Source organism: Bombina bombina, chromosome 3, assembly GCF_027579735.1.
Source record: "Bombina bombina isolate aBomBom1 chromosome 3, aBomBom1.pri, whole genome shotgun sequence".
NCBI lineage: Eukaryota > Metazoa > Chordata > Amphibia > Anura > Bombinatoridae > Bombina > Bombina bombina.
Genome location: NC_069501.1, coordinates 302,241,283 through 302,260,580, shown reverse-complemented (window position 1 = coordinate 302,260,580; position 19,298 = coordinate 302,241,283).

Below are 19,298 nucleotides of genomic sequence, written 5' to 3'. Positions count from 1 at the left end.
TTATTTATAAAACATTATCTATCATTTTAACAGTAACCATATAGTTTTTTAATGTACAACGTCTCACATATTTTTTATATTTTCAATTGAGCACTAACTTTGTGAAAATAGTACAAAACAGAGAGATATGGCAGCTTTGAAGAAGCTATTTGACAATTACAATAATCCACCTTAATCAGAATCCACCTTAAATAATAGACGTCATGAGAATCAAAAGACCAATCACGGACGAAGTACATGTACATAAAGAAGCCAAAAACATGTCTGAACCATCTTGATAAAGCCATGGTACATGGCAAAACGCGTTGAAGGACTCAGACAGCTAACTACAAAGTGTTAAAGTAGCACTATTGCCAAGGATTATGAGAGATTGTTTGGAACTACTTCACCTCTCTCCAACATACTCTGTGCAGAGTTCTCATCTTAGCCAGATCTACTTCCGAGAAGATCAGTGACATCGCCAGCTGTTAGGAGCCGCTCCAGACACCTCTGCCTGACCCCGACGGACAATTCAGCTCAAAAGTGAAGCAGGTAGGCACTGTAGAGGTGTTGTAGCCCTACAGCAAGGTTGTATTTGTTACTCTAATCGAAAAGGACAATAATCTGGGACACATACTAGCATAGCACTAGTTGCCGAACTTACTACTTTTTAAAAAAACGGATCTGTCTGATGATTGGTAACCGTCATTAAGAACGGAACTTTCTGTTTTAAGGATCACACGTTTAAATGAACGAACATATAGGTGTATTACAGTCTTCATCACTGTGAATATAGTCTGTTAGACTTAACGCTATACCATTGATTTCACAGTGTAATGCAGACTAAACCCCTTGTTGCACAGAGTGTAATTTTCCTGCTGCGCCAAGTTTAACTGTTCTAAAATTGTCAGATATCTGTACACCGATTTTAATATATTTCTGTTTTGTATATCTATATGTACATGACCGGTCATATATTTTAGTTCAATTGATTTTTTGTGTTTTTATTCATTTTCTATGTACTATTTTAATCAGCTTATAAATAGATTAAATTCCAAACACTGTTTTATTCATAAGATCACTCATTCTGTGTTTTGTGTCTACGTAATTAATTATACAATTACATATATATTCACATAGAGGTAAATATTATTTACAAGTTTTGATTCTTTTTACAGATTACAATTGCATACATACTACATAGTGTCTTTTAATCAATATTGGACTTAATCCCCACAGCTGTCAGCGCACATACACATTCTTCTTTATTTTAACAGTATTTCTCAATATATCTGCTTTATGGGAGCAGACTAGTGTATGTGCAGGGGATAGATTTGCGCACCTTATACCTTTCCTTTTAACACCACAATTGGATTGCTCTTACAGTGAAAAACCCCCCCATTTACATTGCAGGAGATTGAACCTCCTTTCCTACAGCCTTAAAATGTGACCTCTTGTCACAAACATTTTTTCTTGGAATAAACAGAGCTTCTGCCATCTTTGTATATTGGCCTTGAATATATTTATATAACGTTATAGTGTCACCTCTCAAGCTCCTTTTTTTCTAGAGAAAACATACCCAGTTTGGCTAACCTCTGCTCATAGTTTAAATTCTCTATTCCATTTATTAGATTTGTGGCCCTTCTCTGAACGTTTTCTAAATCTGCAATGTCTTTTTTTTAGATTGGTCCCCATACAGTGGGGCAAAAAAAGTATTTAGTCAGCCATCAATTGTGCAAGTTCTCCCACTTAAGAAGATGAGAGAGGCCTGTAATTTTCATCATAGGTATACCTCAACTATGAGAGACAAAATGTGGAAACAAATCAAGACAATCACATTGTCTGATTTGTAAAGAATTTATTTGCATATTATGGTGGAAAATAAGTATTTGGTCACCTACAAACAAGCAAGATTTCTGGCTCTCAAAGGCCTGTATCTTCTTCTTTAAGAGGCTCCTCTGTCCTCCTCTCATTACCTGTATTAATGGCACCTGTTTGAACTTTTTATCAGTATAAAAGACACCTGTCCACAACCTCAAACAGTCACACTCCAAACTCCACTATGGTGAAGACCAAAGAGCTGTCGAAGGACACCAGAAACAAAATTGTAGACCTGCACCAGACTGGGAAGACTGAATCTGCAATAGGCAAGCAGCTTGGTGTGAATAAATCAACTGTGGGAGCAATAATTAGAAAATGGAAGACATACAAGACCACTGATAATCTCCCTTGATCTGGGGCTCCACGCAAGATCTCACGCCGTGGGGTCAAAATGATCACAAGAACGGTGAGCAAACATCCCAGAACCACACAGGGGGACCTAGTGAATGACCTGCAGAGAGCTGGGACCAACGTAACAAAGGCTACCATCAGTAACACACTATGCCGCCAGGGACTCAGATCCTGCAGTGCCAGACGTTTCCCCCTGCTTAAGCCAGTACATGTCCGGGCCCGTCTGAAGTATACTACAGAGCATTTGGATGATCCAGAAGCAGATTGAGAGAATGTCATATGGTCAGATGAAACCAAAGTATAACTGTTTGGTAGAAACACAACTCGTCGTGTTTGGAGGAGAGAGAATGCTGAGTTGCAACCAAAGAACACCATACCTACTGTGAAGCATGGGGGTGGCAACATCATGCTTTGGGGCTGTTTCTCTGCAAAGGGAACAGGACGACTGATCCGTGTACATGAAAGAATGAATGGGGCCATGTATCATGTATCGTGAGTGCAAACCTCCTTCCATTAGCAAGGGCATTGAAGATGAAACGTGGCTGGGTCTTTCAGCATGACAATGATCCCAAACACACCACCCGGGCAACAAAGGAGTGGCTTCGTAAGAAGCATTTCAAGGTCCTGGAGTGGCCTAGACAGTCTCCAGATTTCAACCCCATAGAAAACCTTTGGAGGGAGTTGAAAGTCTGTGTTGCCCAGCGACAGCCCCAAAACATCACTGCTATAGAGGAGATCTGCATGCAGGAATTGGCCAACATACCAGTAACAGTGTGTGACAACCTTGTGAAGACTTACAGAAAATGTTTGACCTCTGTCATTGCCAACAAAGGATATATAACAAAGTATTGAGATCAACTTTTGATATTGACCAAATTCTTAATTTCCACCATAATTTGCAAATAAATTCTTTCCAAATCAGACAATGTGATTGTCTGGATTTGTTTCCACATTTTGTCTCTCATAGTTGAGGTATACCTCTGATGAAAATTACAGGCCTCTCTCATCTTCTTCAGTGGGATAACTTGCACAATTGGTGACTGACTAAATACTTTTTTGCCCCACTGTAACTGCACTCTATACTCAAGGTGAGGTCTTACCAGGAAATTATATAGTGACAGAATTATGGTTTCTTACCTTGCATCAATGCCTCTTTTAATACATGCTAGTATCTTATTAGCCTTAGAAGTCGCTACCCTGCATTGTGCACCCATTTTTAGCTCGCTATCTATTACTATTCCAAAAGGGACATCCTAAAACATTTACGGCTAGATTACGAGTCTTGCATCAGGCTTAAAAAGCAGCGTTGGCCGGTCCCAATGCTGCTTTTTAACGCCCGCTGGTATTATGAGTCTTGAAGGTACAGGTGTACTGCTCACTTTTTTGGCCAGACTCGGAAATACCGCAAATCCATTTACGTCAATTGCGTATCCTATATTTTCAATGGGACTTGCATAGCGCCGGTATTACGAGTCTGACCAAAAGTGAGCGGTACACCCTCTCCTGTCAAGCCTGGTACCGCATTTAAAAGTCAGTAGTTAAGAGTTTTACACTACAACGCCGTAGCATCAAACTCTTAACTAAAGTGCTAAAAAGTACACTAACACCCATAAACTACCTATTAACCCCTAAACCGAGGCCCTCCTGCATCGTAAACACTAAAATACATTTTTTAACCCCTAATCTGCCGAACCGGACATTGCCGCCACTATAATAAATATATTAATCCCTAAACCGCCGCACTCCCGCATCGCAAACACTATTTAAATATTATTAAACCCTAATCTGCCGGCCCTAACATCGCCACCACCTACCTACATTTACTAACCCCTAATCTGCCGCCCCCAACGTCGCCGCCACTATAATAAAGTTATTAACCCCTAAACCTAAGTCTAACCCTAACCCCCCCTAACTTAAATATAATTTAAATAAATCTAAATAAAATTACTACAATTAACTAAATAATAATAACACTACACTACAATTAAATTAATTACCTAAATTAAATACAATTAATTACAATTAAATAAAATTATCTAAAGTACAAAAAAAACAAAACACTAAATTACAGAAAATAATAGAGAAATTACAAGATTTTTAAACTAATTACACCTAATCTAATCCCCCTAACAAAATACCCCCCCACCAAATAAAAAAAAGCCCTACCCTACACTAAATTACAAATAGCCCTTAAAAGGGCCTTTTGCAGGGCATTTCCCAAAAGTAATCAGCTCTTTTACCTGAAAAAAAAAATTACAATTCCCCCCCCCAACATTAAAACCCACCACCCACACAACCAACCCTACTCTAAAACCCACCCAATCTCCCCTTAAAAAAAACCTAACACTAACCCCCTGAAGATCACCTTACCGGGAGACGTCTTCATCCAACCGGACCGAAGTCCTCAACGAAGCCGGGAGAAGTCTTCATCCAAGCCGGGCGAAGTGGTCCTCCAGACGGGCAGAAGTCTTCATCCAGGCGGATGATCAGCCAATAGGATTTTTTCTACCTTAGTTCCGATTGGCTGATAGAATTCTATCAGCCAATCGGAATTGAAGGGACGCCATCTTGGATGACGTCATTTAAAGGAACCTTCATTCTGTGTTTAGCCATCGGAAGAAGAGGAAGCTCCACGTCAGATTACTTGAAGATAGACCCGCTGCGCCCGGGTGGATGAAGATAGAAGATGCCGTCTGGATGAAGACTTCTGCCCGTCTGGAGGACCACTTCACCCGGCTTGGATGAAGACTTCTCCCAGCTTCGTTGAGGACTTCGGCCCGGTTGGGTGAAGATGTCTCCCGGTAAGGTGATCTTCAGGGGGTTAGTGTTAGGTTTTTTTAAGGGGGATTGGGTGGGTTTTTGAGTAGGTTTGGTTGTGTGGGTGGTGGGTTTTAATGTTGGGGATGGAATTGTAATTTTTTTTTCAGGTTAACCCCTTAATGACCGCAGCACTTTTCCATTTTCTGTCCGTTTGGGACCAAGGCTATTTTTAAATTTTTGCGGTGTTTGTGTTTAGCTGTAATTTTCCTCTTACTCATTTACTGTACCCACACATATTATATACCGTTTTTCTCGCCATTAAATGGGCTTTCTAAAGATACCATTATTTTTATCATATCTTATAATTTACTCTAATTTTTTTTATAAAATATGAGGAAAAAATGGAAAAAAACACACTTTTTCTAACTTTGACCCCCAAAATCTACAACCACCAAAAGAATCCCATGCTAAATAGTTTCTAAATTTTGTTCTGAGTTTAGAAATACCCAATGTTTACATGTTCTTTGCTTTTTTTGCAAGTTATAGGTCCATAAATACAAGTAGCACTTTGCTATTTCCAAACCACTTTTTTTCAAAATGAGTGCTAGTTACATTGGGACACTGATATCTTTCAGGAATCCCTGAATATCCATTGACATGTATATATTTTTTTTTAGAAGACATCCCAAAGTATTGATCTAGGCCCATTTTGGTATATTTCATGCCACCATTTCACCGCCAAATGCGATCAAATAAAAAAAGTTGTTCACTTTTTCACAAATTTTTTCACAAACTTTAGGTTTCTCACTGAAATTATTTACAAACAACTTGTGCAATTATGGCATAAATGGTTGTAAATTCTTCTCTGGGATCCCCTTTGTTCATAAATAGCAGACATATATGGCTTTGGCGTTGCTTTTTGGTAATTAGAAGGCCGCTAAATGCTGCTGCGCATCACACGTATATTATGGCTAGCAGTGAAGGGGTTAATTAGGTAGTTTGTAGGGAGCTTGCAGGGTTAATTTTAGCTTTAGTGTAGAGATCAGCCTCCCACCTGACACATCAGACCCCCTGATCCCTCCCAAACAGCTCCCTTCCCTCCCCCACCCCACAATTGTCCCCGCCATCTTAAGTACTGGCAGAAAGTCTGCCAGTACTAAAATAAAAGGTTTTTTTAATTTGTTCTTTTTTTTTTTTAGCATATTTACATATGCTGCTTTGTAGAATCCCCCCTTAGCCCCCAACCTCCCTGATCCACCCCCAAAAAAGCTCTCTTACCCTCCCCCTCTGCATTATTGGGGGCCATCTTGGGTACTGGCAGCTGTCTGCCAGTACCCAGTTTCAAGAAAAAAAAGTGTTTTTTTAAAAAAAAAATAGAAATTCTGTAGTGTAGATTCACCCCCCCTAACAGACAAACCCCAACACCTTAATTGATTAATAAAAAAAAAACTTTTATTCCCTTTTTTATGCAATTTTTTTTTTACTTTTTTCTGTAGTGTAGCGGTTCCCACCCGCTCCCTCCCCGTGCACGCGCCCGCCCCCGCCCTTCCGTGCGCGCACGCGCGTCAGTGCGCGCCCCCGATCGCCCACGCCCACGATCCCGCCCCTCCTGCACGTCGCCAAGGCCATCGATGGCCACCACCCGCCTCCCACCAGCCTCCCACCAACGCGGTAAGCCAACAATCTCCGGTGCAGAGAGGGCCACAGAGTGGCTCTCTCTGCACCGGATGGCTTAAAAATGTTATTGCAGGATGCCTCGATATCGAGGCATCACTGCAATAACCGGAAAGCAGCTGGAAGCGAGCAGGATCGCTTCCAGCTGCTTTCCAGACCGAGGACGTGCAGGGTACGTTCTCAGGCATTAACTGCCTTTTTTCTGAGGACGTACCCTGCATGTCCTCAGTCATTAAGGGGTTAAAGAGCTGATTACTTTGGGGCAATGCCCCGCAAAAGGCCCTTTTAAGGGCTATTTGTAATTTAGTGTAGGGTAGGGCTTTTTATTTTGGGGGGCTTTTTTATTTTTTTAGGGGGATTAGATTAGGTGTAATTAGTTTAAAAATCTTGTAATTTCTTTATTATTTTCTGTAATTTAGTGTTTGTTTTTTTGTACTTTAGATAATTTTATTTAATTGTAATTAATTGTATTTAATTAAGGTAATTAATTTAATTGTAATATAGTGTTAGGTGTTATTGTAACTTAGGTTAGGTTTCATTTTACAGGTAAATTTGTCTTTATTTTAACTAGGTAGTTATTAAAAAGTTAATAACTATTTAATAACTATTGTACCTAGTTAAAATAGATACAAAGCTACCTGTAAAATAAAACCTAATCTAGCTACAATGTAACTATTAGTTATATTGTAGCTATTTTAGGGTTTATTTTATAGGCAAGTATTTAGTTTTAAATAGGAATTATTTAGTTAATTGTAGTAATTTTATTTAGATTTGTTTAAATTATATTTAAGTTAGGGGGGTTAGGGTTAGGGTTAGACTTAGATTTAGGGGTTAATAACTTTATTATAGTGGTGGCGACGTTGGGGGTGGAAGATTAGGGGTTAATAAATGTAGTTAGGGTACGGCGACAATGGGAGCGGCAGATTAGGGGTTAATAAATATAATGTAGGTGTCGGCGATGTTGGGGGCAGCAGATTAGGGGTTCATAAGTATAATGTAGGTGGCGGCGGTGTCTGGAGCAGCAGATTAGGGGTTAATAATATAATGTAGGTGTCGGCGATGTCGGGGGCGTCAGATTAGGGGTTAATAAATGTAAGATTAGGGGTGTTTAGACTTGGGGTTCATGTTAGGGTGTTAGGTGTAGACATAAATGTATTTTCCCCATAGGAATCAATGGGGCTGCGTTAGGAGCTTTACGCTTCTTTTTTGCAGGTGTTAGTTTTGATTACATTACATTGATTACTATGGGGAAATCGTGCACAAGCACGTTTAGCCAGCTCACCGCTAACGTAAGCAGCGCTGGTATTGAGGTGAGATGTGGAGCAAAATTTTGCTCTATGATCACTTTTTTGTGGTCAACGCCGGGTTTGTAAAAACCCGGAATACCAGCGCTGTATGTAAGTGAACGGTGAGCATAAACTGAACTCAGAGCAGGTGGACAGGTTATGGAGCAGCGGTTTTTAGACCGCTGCTTCATAACTTGTGTTTCTGGCTCGCCAGAAACACGGGGCTTCAAACTCCATACGGAGCTTGATAAATATGCCCCTTAACATGAGCAGCTTAATGTAAAAAGAGCTTAATGTACCAAAATTCACCTAAACATCAATCAATCAATTGCCTTGAAACTTGGCACAAACTATCGCCTAGATTACGAGTTTTGTCGGTAATGCTGTGCGGTGCTAACGAGCAGTTTTGTCTCACCGCTCACCTACAGACAACGCTTGTGTTACGGGTTTTTACAAACCTGGCGTTAGCCGCAGAAAAGTGAGCGTAGAGCAAAATTTAACACCACATCTCACCTCATTACCAGCGTTGCTTACGGTAGTGGTGAGCTGGCAAAATGTGCTCATGCATGATTTCCCCATAAGAATCAATGGGGGAGAGCCGACTGAAAAAACCCCTGCAAAAAAGCAGTGTAAAGCTCCTAACGCAGCCCCATTGATTCCTAAGGGGAAAATACATTTTATGTCTACACCTCTCACCATAACATGAACCCCCGAGTCTAAACACCCCTAATCTTACACTTATTAACCCCTAATCTGCCGCCCCGACATCGCCGACACCTGCATTATATTATTAACCCCTAATCTGCCGCTCCGGACACCGCTGCCACCTACATTATATGTATTAACCCCTAATCTGATGCCCACAACATCGCCGACACCTACATTATATTTATTAACCCCTAATCTGCCACCACAATGTCGCCGCAACCTACCTACACTTATTAACCCCTAATCTGCCACCCTCAACGTCGCCGCCACTATATTAAAGTTGTTAACCCCTAAATCTAAGTCTAACCCTAACAATAAAATAGCTACAATTAACTAAATTATTCCTATTTAAAACTAAATACTTACCTATAAAATAAACCCTAAGCTAGCTACAATATAACTAATAGTTACATTGTAGCTAGCTTAGGATTTATTTTTATTTTACAGGCAACTTTGTATTTATTTTAACTAGGTAGAATAGTTATTAAATAGTTATTAACTATTTAATAGCTACCTAGTTAAAATAAAGACAAATTTACCTGTAAAATAAAACCTAACCTATGTTACAATTACACCTAACACACTATAATTAAATGAATTCCCAAAACTAAATACAATTAAATACAATTATCTAAAGTACGAAAAAAAAAAACACTAAATTACAGAAAATAATAAAATAATTACAAGTTTTTTAAACTAATTACACATAATCTAATCTCCCTAATAAAATAAAAAAGCCCCCCAAAATAATAAAAAGCCCTACCCTATACTAAATTACAAATAGCCCTTAAAAGGGCCTTTTGTGGGGCATTGCCCCAAAGTAATCAGCTCTTTTACCTGTAAAAAAAATTACAATATCCCCCCAACATTAAAACCCACCACCCACACACCCAAGCCTACTCTTAAACCCACCTAATCCCCCCTTAATAAAACCTAACACTAACCCCTTGAAGATCACCCTATGGGGCCGAAGTCCTCAATGAAGCCGGGCGAAGTGGTCCTCTAGACGGGCAGAAGTCTTCATCCAAGCCGGCCAGAAGAGGTCCTCCAGACGGGCAGAAGTCTTCATCCAGGCGGCATCTTCTATCATCATTTATCTGGAGCGAAGCTGGTCCATCTTCAAGACATCCGACGCGGAGCGTCCTCTTCCATCGACGCCCAACTGAAGAATGAAGGTTCCTTTAAATGACGTCATCCAAGATGGCATCAGCAAATAGGATTTTTTCTACCTTAATTCCGATTGGCTGATAGAATTCTATCAGCCAATCGGAATTGAAGGGACGCCATCTTGGATGACGTCATTTAAAGGAACCTTTATTCTTCAGTTGGACGTCGATAGAAGAGGATGCTCCGAATCGGATGTCTGGAAGATGGAGCCGCTCTGCGCCGGATGGATGAAGATAGAAGATGCCGCCTGGATGAAGACTTCTGCCCGTCTGGAGGACCTCTTCTTCCCGGCTTGGATGAAGACTTCTGCCCGTCTGGAGGACCACTTCGCCTGGCTTTGTTGAGGACTTCGGCCCAGCTGGGTGAAGACTTTTCAAGGTAGGGTGATCTTCAAGGGCTTAGTGTTAGGTTTAGTTAAGGGGGTATTGGGTTTGTTTTAGAGTAGGGTTGGGTGTGTGGGTGGTGGGTTTTAATGTTGGGGGGCTATTTGTAATTTAGTATAGGGTAGGGCTTTTTATTACTTTGGGGGACTTTTTATTTTTTTAGGGGGATTAGATTAGGTGTAATTAGTTTAAAAAACTTGTAATTATTTTATTATTTTCTGTAATTTAGTGGGGTTTTTTGTACTTTAGATAATTGTATTTAATTGTATTTAATTGTATTTAGTTTAGGGGATTCATTTAATTATAGTGTAGTGTTAGGTGTAATTGTAACATAGGTTAGGTTTTATTTTACAGGTAATTGTATCTTTATTTTAACTAGGTAGTTGTTAAATAGTTAATAACTATTTAATAACTATTGTACCTATTTAAAATAAATACAAAGTTGCCTGTAAAATAAAAATAAACCCTAAACTAGCTACAATGTAATTATTAGTTATATTGTAGCTATCTTAGGGTTTATTTTATAGGTATTTAGTTTTAAATAGGAATAATTTAGTTAATGATAGTAATTTTATTTAGATTTATTTAAATTATATTTGAGTTAGGGGGTGTTAGGTTTAGGGTTAGACTTAGGTTTAGTGGATTAATAACTTTATTATAGTGGCAGCGATGTTGGGGGCTGCAGATTAGGGGTTAATAAATGTAGGTAGGTTGCGGCGATGTTAGGGCAGGCAGATTAGGGGTTAATAATATTTAACTAGTGTTTGCAATACGGGAGTGCGGCAGTTTAGGGGTTAATATATTTATTATAGCGGCGGCGATGTCCGGTTCGGCAGATTAGGGGTTAATTATTTTTTTTAGTGTTTGCGATGTGGGGGGCCCTCGGTTTAAGGGTTAATAGGTAGTTTATGGGTGTTAGTGTACTTTTTAGCACTTTAGTTAAGAGTTTTATGCTACGGCGTTAGCCCATAAAACTCTTAACTACTGACTTTTAAATGCGGTACCAGGCTTGACAGGAGAGGGTCTACCGCTCACTTTTCTGAAGACTTGTAATACCGGCATTATGCAAGTCCCATTGAAAATATAGGATACACAATTGACGTAAGTGGATTTGTTGTATTTTTGAGTCTGACCAAAAAAGTGAGCAGTGAGCCTGTCATTTCAAGACTCGTAATACCAGCGGGCGTTAAAAAGCAGCGTTGGGACCTCTCAACGCTGCTTTTTAAGGCTAGCGCAAGACTCGTAATCTAGCCGTCAGTTTTTCACTTTCCAAACCTATCCTAGAAGTTTCATGGATTTTGGTTTCCCACAAGACAAATGAGTGACATTAAGCTTGTTTTTTGGGGAGCTTAATGTGGTTTAACGTACAAAATTAAACTTAGATGTTAACCAATTTCCCCCAAACTTCTCACAATACATTAATCTATCTATTCAGACATATTCTGAAAATTTCAGGACATTTGATAAAATATACCAAAAGTTATTCACTTTTAACAATTTTTTTACAATCCTAAAACATTTCATGTGAATGGCTTAACGTAAAAAAGAGCTTAATGTACCAAAATTCACCTAAACATCAATCAATTGCCTTGAAACTTGGCACAAGCCATACAAATTAGTCTTTGTATGGAGCGGCACGGCCCCACAAGTGGAAGACTTTGTAAACTACCTGAATGACAATGCAGTTGGTCTGCAATTCACCTATACATTTAATCCCAAGGAAATTGCTTATTTGAATTTGTTGCTTAAAGGGACATTCCAGTCAAAATTTAAATGCACATAGATTAATTACATCTTTGAATAGAAACATATTTGCAATGTATATGTATTAGCAAAAATGCTTCTAGTAAAAGTTATTACTGTTTTAGTGTTAACATTTTTCTCTGTACGTTCATGTGAAGCATAGCTAGATATTGTCACTGTACCCACATTTTAAATACTGCAGCTGCTCAGATCATCACTGGGGCTTGTATCATGTCAGCAATTAACAAATTGAATCATTGTCTGATGGTACAAGCACCTTAGGCTCTCTGAGCAAGTACTGTGTATAAAATGCTGGTGCACATTGCATACTTAAATACTCTTTTGAAACAGCTACAGCTTTTATTAGAAGCATTTTTGCTAATGCATGTATATTACAAAATTGCTTCTGTTCAATACCAAAATGCATCCATGTGGTTTCCAATTTTGGCTGGAATATCCCTTTAAGGGCAATTTGGAAAAAAGCAAAGTAGATAGTGAATTGTATCGTAAACCGCTTCAATCAAACACAATTTTGCATGCCAAAAGTGCCCATCCTAAGCATACATACAGGCTTTGGGATCATCAAGGGTAAATTTATAAGACTTAAACGTAATTGTTCAGAACATGATACCTTTTTGGGAGAGAGTCAGAGACTGAGAGAAAGATTTATTCAGAGAGGTTATACTCATCAAATAATAAACAATACTTTTACTCAAGTTTTGGAAATAGACAGAAAGGATTTATTGTCAGAGGAACCTAAAAACAAAAGAAGATATGATAGAGATAAACTTACTTTTACCACCTTTAGTAGTCAATATGAGCAAATCAAAAACATCATAAAGAAACATTTACCAATCTTGAGATGAGACAATGACCTATATGATGTGGTAAAACAGGGATGCTGCTTTGTTCTCAAACGAAACTGTAATTTGGGAAATTATCTTTCGCCAAGTATGGTTACCGAGAAGAATACAGGCAAAAGTAATTGGCTTACCAGCATAGGCCACTACAAATGTGGAAACCACACATGTAAAGCATGTGGCTATGCATGGGTAGTCAAGCAATTTCAGTCCTGTGTAGCACAAAAAGTTTATGATGTGACAAGCTATACTAATTGCAGAACCAAATATGTGGTTTATTTGGTTCAATGCATTGAATGCAACATGCAATATGTAGGCATGAACCAGGGAGGCAAGAGTAAGAATCAGGGAGCATTTAAATGATATTTCGTCATCAATTCCCTGCTCTGCTCTTGCAGAACATTTTATAGAGAAACATGGCGGCCTTATATACGGTATAAAGGGAGCTTAAGGGTTAATTAACAAAGAGGGAGTGAGTAGGTGTATATGTGTGTTTTCTACCAATGACTGTCAGATGTTTCCAATCAGTACAAACAGATGCCTATAAAAGGCTAAAGTATGAGTTAATACTTAGGTATCTGATGACGGCTTAGGCCGAAACGCGTCATACCGTTTGTCCTGTAATTTCAAGTATATTTTTATTGTTTTTTACCTGCTGCTAATGTAATAAATGCTTATTAGTGCTTTCCTGGGCTCCGCTTTTTTCCGTTTTTGAATTACAAATGAGTAACATTAAGCTTGTTTTTGGGGAGTTTAATGGGGCTTAAAGTGCAAAAAAGAACTTAGATATTAAACAATTTCCATCAAACTTCACACATTACATTAATCTATCTATTCACACATATTCTGAAAATTTCAGGATGTTTGGCAAATCATACCAAAAGCATTATTCATATTTAACTATTTTTTTACAATCCTAAACATTTAGGGGTAGCTTTATTATTAGTCGAGCAGACATGATACACAATACACTGATTTAACATTGAACAAGCATTTATTGTGAAATTCTTGTGCAATGCCACCTCTACTCATTGGCCGCTAGCAGGTACTGTCAATCATCCGCTTATGACCGCTGCTTAACTTCCGTTTTAGGCGAGCTTGAAACGATGGCGCTCCGAAGCAGCATCCGCTGCTTAATAAATGGAGCCCTTAAAGTGAACAGCACAATGTAAAAAAGTGCTTAATGTACCATAATGTAACTAAACAACACCAGACATTGCAAATTAATAACATTAAGCTTTTTTGAGGATCCAGTGGCTTAATATAGAAATGTAAATTCAAATATAAATTTTTTGCCTTCAACCTTCCAAAGCAGACTCCAGCTAGACAAAGCTACCTATAAAATATATTGGCTTTTAAAAAAATATTAGCCTACGTAGTTTTTACATTAAGCCGTTCACATTAAAAGTTTTGGGATTGTAAAAAAAATGTTAAATGTGAATAAATTTTGGTATATTTTATCAAACATCTTCAAATTTTCCAGATATGTTTGAATAGATAAAATCTTCCTCCAAAAAAACAAGCTCAATGTCACTCATTTGCCTTGTGGGAAACCAAAATCCATGAAACTTCTAGGATAGGTTTGTAAAGTGACAAACTTACGGCTAGTTTACGAGTTGTGCGTTAGGTTGAAAAAGCAGCGTTAACAGGCCCTAATGCTGCTTTTTCCCTACCGCTGCTATTACGAGTCTTGCAGGTTTACGGGCACTGCACACGTCTTTGGCCTTATCGCAAAACAACTTGAGGATCCAGTGGCTTAATATAGAAATGTAAATTCAAATATAAATTTTTTGCCTTCAACCTTCCAAAGCAGACTCCAGCTAGACAAAGCTACCTATAAAATATATTGGCTTTTAAAAAAATATTAGCCTACGTAGTTTTTACATTAAGCCGTTCACATTAAAAGTTTTGGGATTGTAAATTTTTTTTTAAATGTGAATAAATTTTGGTATATTTTATCAAACATCTTCAAATTTTCCAGATATGTTTGAATAGATAAAATCTTCCTCCAAAAAAACAAGCTCAATGTCACTCATTTGCCTTGTGGGAAACCAAAATCCATGAAACTTCTAGGATAGGTTTGTAAAGTGACAAACTTACGGCTAGTTTACGAGTTGTGCGTTAGGTTGAAAAAGCAGCGTTAACAGGCCCTAATGCTGCTTTTTCCCTACCGCTGCTATTACGAGTCTTGCAGGTTTACGGGCACTGCACACGTCTTTGGCCTTATCGCAAAACAACTTACGTAAAATTAGTAAAGTCTTTTTTCTATGGGACTTCCATAGTGCTGATATTATGAGTCTGTCCTGGGAGGCCAAAAAGTGAGCCGTACATCCTACCCGTCAAGAGTCCTAGCGCATTTAAAAGTCAGTAGTTAAGAATTTTATGGTACAACGCTGTAGCATAAAACTCATAACTAAAGTGCTAAAAAGTACACTAACACCCATAAACTACCTATTAACCCGTAAACAGAGGCCTTCCCGCATTGCAAACACTATAATAAAATTTTTAACCCCTAATCTGCCGCTCTGGTCATCGCCGCAACTATAATAAACATATTAACCCCTAAACCACCGCACTCTCGTCTCGCAAACACTAGTTAAACACCCTAACACCCCCTAAATTAAATATAATTACAATAAATGTAAATAAAAATTCATATCATTAACTAAATAATTCCTATTTAAAACTATATACTTACCTATAAAATAAACCCTAAGCTAGCTACAATAAAACTAATACTTACATTGTAGCTAGCATAGGGTTTATTTTTATTTTATAGGCAAGTTTGTATTTATTTTAACTAGGTAGAATAGTTATTAAATAGTTATTAACTATTTACTAACTACCTAGCTAAAATAAATACAAAAGTACCTGAAAAATAAAACCTAACCTAAGTTACAATAACGTAAACAAAAGAAACACAAAAAGTGAGAGTTGCACACTAATCAGTAATTAGCTAAAGAACAGGTGCTTCCTAGAAAGATGCATATGAAAACAACATAGAAAAGGAAGTGGGGATTTCACAATAAGAAATTCCCAAAAGTCTAGGTAAATCCAGCACGACTGTAAAATTGAATAAAAGCACTACAAAAAGCTTGTATGTCAAAAACAATATAAATATTTATTAACCAAATGCACAATACACACATTCACATTCATACAGTGGATCCCACACAAAGCAGTGTTATAAGGTACTGGCCAAAAAGTTATTATCTGGTGCACCAGGGGAAATAGACCAAAAACAGTCCATTTAGAACTTGCAGGTATTTGTAATCCAATAAGTGCAGCGTTAATGCAAGAAATTGATGCAGTTATACAGTCCCCGGTGTATAAAGACCAGTTACTTCAGACTTGAACCCCGAGAGTTACTGAGTCGATAGGTGCTTAAGAGGCATAGCATAGGAGGAGCAATAGAAACACGCGTCTTTATTCACAGGTGCTGTATTCTTTTAGGACAGTAATATTCGGTGTACAGATGCGTATAGCATATTCTACCTGTATTTGTTCACGCGGTCGCTCCTCCTAGCTGCCTTGTTCATGGAGTGTCCAGACATCAGGGGTAAGTCACGATGAGCAGGGGATCTGCTGTAAGGGCTGCCAAGCACAACGAGTCCAAACGCTCGTTTCGCTCCTTCAGTCAGTGCAGCATGGAGCTTCTTCCAGGTGCTAACGACACCTTGATTACCAGCCTTTTTATTGGATACTGGTTTCCAGGATCTTTTCCATTTGATTAAATTTATGTCAATCACAATTAGCCGCTGTTGCTATGTCTTTGCAATTGTTACTTTTAAATACAGCTAAATTCAGGGCTTCTCAAGTAACCAAGGTGAGGTATTCAATAGCAGAAGTTGATTATATACAATTAAATGATTCAGATATTCACTCACACACACATCCGCAACAAATCATATATACAAAATATGCTAAAAACAATTTTATTTCAATACACCATTGTGCAATATTTAAAAGACAATACTTAATTATAATGTCATGTGTGTCAAATTACTCTAACAACAAATATGTGCATTTTAGCTCATCATAGTGGTATATATTTACAATTTTGATTTATTTTGTTACTTTTGAGATCCCATAGTCTCTACATATATGGAAATAAATGGAGATGTGCAGACAAAGTAAGGTATAAGGAATTAGCCTAAAAAGGAAGCAAATTCCAATTTTTCGTTTAAGCCATTGGGAGATAGGGTGTTTAGTTTATACATCCATCTTGTTTCTTTTTGTAAAAGAATTTTATCAATGTCCCCCCCGCGCATGCTCAGTTTGACTGATTCTATTCCAATGAAGTGGAGTTCATCAATTTTTGATTTGTGAAATTGAGCAAAATGTCTCGCCACTGGGCTGTCAATGTTGAAGTCCTTTATATCGTCTCTATGTTCTGTAATGCGGGAACGTAATTCTCTAAAAGTTTTACCCACATAAAAATATTTACACGAGCAATAGAGAAGATATATGACTCCTTTTGTTGAACAATTAATGAAAGAATTGATTTTATATGTGACACCTGTATTCGTGCTAAAAGTCTTAGTTTTCTGCACGAATTGACAGCAGACACAGTGATTACAGGGGGAACTGCCGACTATTTTTTGGACATTGCGTTCTAACCAGTTAGATGTAGGAACTTTGTTAAATTCGCTCTTAACAAGGAGATCTTTCAAATTGTTAGGTCTCCTTGCTGTCATAAGGGGATAATCCCCCACATGTTGATGTAATGTGGAATCATTAGTCAGCAAATGCCAGTTATTATTAAGAATACTTTTAACTTTACTCCAATGGGCATTATATTTAGTAATAAATCTGATTTTAGTGTCTTCCACATTCTCACTTTTGGTATTCTTTTTGTACAGGAGATCTTTTCTTTGATGCTGAGATGCTCTATAGAGTGCTCTTTTTACACATCTTTTTGAATAGCCTCTCTCAAGGAAACGAGTCGCCATGTCTTTGGCCTGTTGTTTAAAGGTTTGATCTCTAGAGCAAATTCTGCGAAGCCGCAGAAATTGCCCATAGGGGATACCCCTCTTAAGATTTTCAGGATGATGACTCGTTCCCAAAAGAAGGCTATTAGTTGCAGTCGGCTTTCGAAACACTTCTGTTTCAATTTTACCTTCGTTCTTACTAATTTTTAAGTCCAAAAAATTGATGGTAGTAGAATCATAACTACAAGTTAAGAGGATATTTAAATTATTTTTATTCAGGAGGGAAACAAATTTAAGTAGATCCTCCTCACTGCCATCCCATAGCAGGAAGATATCATCCACATATCTGATCCAGAGGGCTACATGCGCCTCAACTATGTCAGAATGCTCACCAAAAACAATTTGATCTTCCCATCCACCAAGGTGTAAACAGGCATAAGTTGGGGCGCATGTAGCCCCCATTGCTGTCCCTTGTTTCTGTTTATAGTATTTGCCATCAAAAATAAAAATATTGTTTTCCAGAACAAATTTCAAAAGTTCACTTACAAATTTAGAATGTTTGCTATAGCCCACTCCTCTTGTATTGAGAAATTTTTCACAAGTTGCAATTCCAATAGAGTGGGGAATTGAAGAATATAAGGATTCAACATCCAACGAGACCAAAATGGTCTTGTCAGAGACATTGATTCCATCGAGTTTTTTAATCACATCTGTTGAATCTTGGACAAAGGTACGTAAGTCATTTACAAACGGCTGTAAAAACCTATCAACATAGTTACTTATTCCTTCAGTGGGGCCCCCCATCCCAGAAATGATGGGGCGTCCAGGTGGATTTTTAATGGATTTATGTAACTTTGGTATCCAGTAGAAGACTGGTGTTTTTGGTTTATGACTATACAGGAAGCCAAACTCTTGGCTTGTAATCAAATTATTTCTACGTGCTTCATTTAGTAGAAAAAGAAGTTCATTGTGAGATCTATGAAATTCCTCAAAAGAAGATTTGGCATATTGTGTTTCATCAAGTAATTGCCGCATTGCCTCTTTAATGTAGTATTCTTGAGTAAGGATGACAACATTACCCCCCTTGTCGGCCGGTTTTATGACCAATTCCTGATGATTAATCAGTTCTTTAAGGGCTCTTAATCTGAACGAAGAGCCCTTAAAGAACTGATTAATCATCAGGAATTGGTCATAAAACCGGCCGACAAGGGGGGTAATGTTGTCATCCTTACTCAAGAATACTACATTAAAGAGGCAATGCGGCAATTACTTGATAAAACACAATATGCCAAATCTTCTTTTGAGGAATTTCATAGATCTCACAATGAACTTCTTTTTCTACTAAATGAAGCACGTAGAAATAATTTGATTACAAGCCAAGAGTTTGGCTTCCTGTATAGTCATAAACCAAAAACACCAGTCTTCTACTGGATACCAAAGTTACATAAATCCATTAAAAATCCACCTGGACGCCCCATCATTTCTGGGATGGGGGGCCCCACTGAAGGAATAAGTAACTATGTTGATAGGTTTTTACAGCCGTTTGTAAATGACTTACGTACCTTTGTCCAAGAT